Below are 6000 nucleotides of genomic sequence, written 5' to 3'. Positions count from 1 at the left end.
GGCCTCATTGACACCACACAGACATGCAGCCCAATTCAAATTTTTTACTCTCGTAAAACTCAGATTTTTCCAAGTGACCCATATCCAACCTGTTTTGTTTCTGTGTGAAAGCGCCAGTTCCAATTTTTTTCACATCAGGCCCAGGCCTCGTTCCTATATGGTACACGTTCAGATATTTTTCTACGTGCGACTGCTTCATTATTGACGTGTGACTGACATCACGGATAAGCGCTGGAGGAAGCGGCTTCGGCCAAAATGTTAAAAGCTGTGCTCTCTTTTTTCCTCATTCTCGTTCTTCTTTCCCTCCTCATGTTGTCTAGATTTTGTCGGCTTGTATTTAAGAACCAGTTGAAAATGAGTCTACACGGGCTGACCAGCGTTGCCAGATATGCCAGGTATCCCCCAATTTGTGAGCAAATACCTTTTAGCAATGTCTATTTCATGCATTGGTGTGCGTTTATGCTGTATTCTTTATCACACATATAAAGGTTTAAGGGTTATAACATGATTCTTACACAGGCTGAGTTTTGGGCTGGTTTTTATTGAGGTGTGTGGGTTTTATGTTGTTTAGGCTGAAACAATGAATCGCATCAAAAACCCACCACGTTGAAAGAAATTCTGCAAGTACATCTTTTACCTTTCTAGCTTTTTCTTCCATTATGTATGAAAATAGCATTCCAGAAAGTAGTTATATACAACAATGGAGCACCGTTTGCCCAGTGCACAAGCCATGTGACAAATCACATTCCCTGTTAGTGCTTATATATTAAAGCATGCACAGACAGGGACTGAGCGCCTTGTCACAAAACAGCATGATGTCTCCCCGTGCTTCCTTAAAGTTATACAACCCTGGTTCACACAGCGCACCACAAACTGGTTATGAGAAAACATGTGCTCTTCAATGACTCTTGTCATGAGGACTTTCACAACTGCCGGCTTATTATCCTAGCACAGGGGTGTCCAACCTCAGCCCTGGGGGGGCCAGCGTCCTGCGTGTTTGAGCTCTCTCCCAGTTGCAATGCACCTGATTGCAATGAAGGGCTCGTTATTGGGCTTTTTCACAACCTTGGTGATGATATCATTAGATTCAGGTGTGCTGAAGCAAGGAGCGAACTAACACATGCAGGACACCGGCCCTCCAGGACAGAGTTTGGACACCCCTGTACTAGCGGTTAGTTGATTACATTTACCTGCCTTCCCAGGTGTAAATCATTGGATTGTTCACCAGCCACAGCACAAAGTGGTCTTGCTTAATGCATTGTTGGTCTTCAATGTGACTACCAACGGAAGTCACTTGTGATCTTACATAAGGTTTAACATTCTATTGAATGTTATGGAGTGTTTCATTGACTGCTCCTGTAGAGGTGCACACGTGCATGGCCATTACTTTCACTCTTTTAGATTCACATAAGAAAGCCACGGGGCATATACGACACGTAAGACATCGGACATATCGACTGTTTGATTGGTTGAAATTGCAGTCACATATGCAGCCATTATGAACATGAACACATGTAAAATGTTGAACTGATTTATATCACAAGCTTGACCATTTCATCATGACAAAGAAAATTACTAAAATAAAAAAAAAGATTATTATATATTTTGTATTATCTGTTGATTGCTTTTAAAAAGTTTCAAGAATTGTTCCATAATAGTTTCAATTGCACAATTTCCTGGGAAAGCATAGTCTTCATTATTTTAATGAACTGATGTCCAGTTCAGGCTTTTTGGAAACTGTATAATGAACATGGGCTTTCAGGACAGAAGGTCCAGCATGATAAAAAGTAGATGTAATATTTCAAATGAAGGATGAACTGAAGGGCCACAACAAAGCAATTGGATATATTTGTTAGTGATTGATATGGCTTCTACAACATGCTGTAACATTCGTTTGGGATCATTTCTCGTTTTAAAATCTCACAGTGCAGCTCTTGATGTTTGTTTTTTTATGTAACACCGAACACACATTGTACATATTTCTTTAAAGACTGTAGGCATCCTAATGTACACATGAAAATTGTTTTTCCAATTGGCAGAAACTCAGAGTTTTTGCTCTTGTTCCAAGTCTCCTTGTGTGTACATGCTTTGCATGCCAGTTCAGCCAGTTAAATAATATGTTTTAAGGAAGAAACTAAAGGGAAGAACAATTTGCCGTGATCCTCCAATTCTTGCTTGGCACTACAAAGTGTACCTGCACCATGAAAGATGAGCTTAATAATGCTTGACTGTGAAGCTTGTACTTCTGAAACTGGTTTCAGTAATGAAGTGTATTAGGGCACTGAAGAAAAAAAAATTATGAGGTAAAAAATAAATAAATAAATACTCGTGCAGTTTAAGAAAAAAAGTTGAAATTCACTGTCGAAAGTTTTGTTTTTCATCATGTACTCTGACAGAAAGTCTAAATAACCAGTGCATGTGACTCCTTCGACAAAATATATTGCAGGCAGTTTAATGAACTGGTGAAACGACTTTAGCTCATAAACACAGTGCCGTTATAATCAGTATTCGGATTTTGAAGAGACAGTGCAGCATGCAGCTCTCCACTGCTAGAGACACATTGATAAGGGATAGACCTTTTCTGGAAGTGCATGAGGATTTTTTTTTTTTTTTTTTAATCTCAGAATTTGTATTTTTTTCTTCAGTGGCCATAATACTCTTCTGTATTGTAGCAACCATATACTTGTAAGAAACCAGAAATGCATGTACAAGTTTGGAAGTTTCTTTGAATTCTGTTGAGAGAGAAGTTACAAATGAAAGCATGGCAGCTGTGGTTTATTTGTGCAATGTTTCTGCTGCTTTTTTATGTTGTTAGTTCTTTTTAATTTTTCTAAGAAACTTCATAACGTCTTTCTCCAACTAATAACTGAAGATAAGGTCTGACTTTATTAATCCCACATGGGGAAATTCAGTCATCACAGCAGCTCAACATTACACAAATACTTGCAATGTTGCAATCAGGATAGTTGCACACATGAGAATATACTACGTATATATAAATAGATAAATAGATATTTAGATAAACAAATGTACAGTATGTATACACATGGAAACAGGGGGAAAATATGGGGGAAACAATACTCATTTTAGTATTGTTACTTATTTATTTTACAAACAACAGTGTAACAGTTCCAGCACAGTAGTATAGCAGTGGTATAGCAGCACGATGATAAAATGTGAAAGTTACCAAGACAATGTAATAGTTATATTTAAGGTACTATAACAAATTACCTCACTGCATTAAAAAAAACAATATATGTACTTGACTGATACTGTTACGAGCACAACCCTGTGGTAAAATAATACGTAGTTACAAAATAGTGAAAGGCCTCAGGAACAAGGCATGTTTACATATGATGTCAACAACAAGCAGACAGATAAAGAATGATTCACACCTTGAATACACATTCCTGTGCGATGAATAGCTTAAGCAACTTTTTTAAGGCTTGAGTCAACCTGTAGTCAAGCCAAGTCTTTTATTTGCCACAAACAATTACAGTACAGTGTACCATGAAATGCTTTTAATGTGGCTTTTTATTTGGATTTCTTACAAAAAGAGGATTGCCCTCCAGGTGACTAGGATCAATTCATACAAAAGTCTGCATGCTGCTGTATATCGCTTGAAGATGAGCAGTTGCAGTATTCCCTCTGCGATATTCATGGCAGGTTGAGATAAAGAGAATACTATCCGATTCAGCAGTGGAAACAGAGGGAAAACGGGCAAACATGACATCATCTCGTGTTGGTAGAATCTGCAATCTCCCTGAAGAGTAAACAGCAGATACAAAGCGTACAGACTGAGGCTGTTACTGAGATAGGTAGAACATTACAATCGTCAGAGACAGCCTCACACATCCGAGATCTTCTTACATAAACCCTCACAGCTCGTCATCTCCCCATATGAATCAGCTATTATCTCACACCCATTGCGGGATGCCTATACAAAAGCCTATTCTCCGGCCATCTTAGTGCTGCCTTGTTGTTAAAGAAAGAGTCAGGCACTCATAGTTTGTACAGACACCAAGTCTGTCTTGTAGAGGAGGGAAGATTAAATTGTGTGTGTGTACATTGTCCTCTTATCAGATTAGAATGATTTCGGAGACAGCATTACTACAGTCTGTCAAAAAAACATTTTCTCATAACTTGCCAGATAAAATTACAAGTTTCTCAGCAAACTGGAGGAAAGAAATGTGCCAACCTTATTTTTTAAATAGTGTTGCATATTTGCAATGCAAACACAATATGTTGCACATACAGTTTCTTTAACGCTATATTTCACTCTTTTTAAAGAGGGTGTTATCGGGTTCATAGTTAGATAATGCTCCTCCTGTTCCTGACAATCAAACTGTCTTTTACTCGCTAGGAGGCCTGGTGGGGCGGGGGGGGGTTAACAATTCCTCCTTTTTTCTGCCCATCTATCACCAACTGTACAAAAACCACCAGAAACTGGATCCCTTTACAGGCAGCTGTCGCGTGCAGCTGGTAACCCAAGACGGGGTCCTCCAAGAGGCTTTTAATTCCACACATGTGGCACTACCTGTCCAATGTGGATTTGAAGATTTTATGTGCGTGTGGCAGCTGCTGTGCCCCCAAAAGCCCGATAAGGGCAGAAAAGTATGGGAGGAGGGTGTCAATGTAAAAAGAGCTCCTCCTCGATCTTGAATTTATACTTCCATTCATATACTATTTCTATTCATCCATTTGTCCGTCTATTCATTTCTGGTGATTAGCCGCATGTGTCTGAACATGTCACGAAAAGAACGCATGAGTAAAGTGTAAATCTGTCACCCGGTGTGCGTCTGTGTTTATGAAACTTAACCACCGACTGCTGCCACACAGTAGGTCCTCTCGAGACACTGCACAGAGGGCTTAGTGAGCTGATGGATGTCCAGGAGGAGGGACGGCATGACGCTGGAGATAAGTAATTAAATACTGCGAGGAGAACTGGTCAGTGTGACTCCTTGATTGCATGTGGCATGCACAGACTTCATATGTCTCATGCATTTGAAATGAATCACGAAAAGAAAGGAGTAAACTACGCTCTCCTGCTCTTTCACCTTCCCGACGTGCCAGACTGACTGTTGAGACATTCTTGCAGCTATGACTCAGAGATCTTTTCAAAGGTTTCCTGGGAAGTGACAGTCTGCACAGAATGATTTGGTTGTTTGACTTTTACTAAATTTACACCGTTTTGCAGGCGTGAAATGTTTTTCCAACAGAAGACCACATGATTGAGTCCCTGTGCCTGTTTGGACATTGAAGAGGTAAAACAAGCCTTGATGCATACCGCCTTCTTAAAATCTTTACTTCACTATGTGCAAAATTACACAAAAGTATAGCAATTTATAAACAGAAAGTAAATCCAAGGAGTAAACAAAAGCTGAGTTACATTAGTTATATTGGAAGAGCACTTGAGTTCTCTTCCATCATTGGAGAAGCACTGGAGGAGTGCGATGTGGACTACTCGGAAAACAGAGTACTACTAAGAAAGTAATCCTATCCTCTCTGCTCTGTGGTTGCTTATGTTTACAGGATCGAGCACAGCAATGCTGCACTGGGGACATTTAGCAGGGACGTTAACAAGGCATTCACCTAATTCATTTCCATGAAGTAAGAACCCTCTGCTAGTGGATTTGCACAACAGGCCATTTAGCCTGTATTTGCTAAGGGGGCATTTGAGGTTTATGTAAGGATATCGTATCAGCACTAAAGCATCTGTGTAGATTTATGCTATTACTTTGCAATTTTGATTTCTTGATTCAGCCGATTATGCACTCTGCAGCTGGTTGTACACTGTGCTTAATATACTCAGCTCGACTCTTCCTTCCACATCCTCTTTTAACTCGGCCCTGTTTAAAGCTCAGTTTCTGGCAGCCACTTCAAAGAAGTGTCCCCTTCACCGAGCCAGTGAGGAAGTGACTGAGAATGAGAAGTTTGTGAAGATTTGGGATATTTTAATGGTATTTTTGTTTCTTTTTGAGTCTTCGATTCATGCAGTAA

Source organism: Blennius ocellaris (assembly GCF_963422515.1).
Source record: "Blennius ocellaris genome assembly, chromosome: 7".
Taxonomy (NCBI): Eukaryota; Metazoa; Chordata; class Actinopteri; order Blenniiformes; family Blenniidae; genus Blennius; species Blennius ocellaris.
This window is presented reverse-complemented; position numbering follows the sequence as displayed.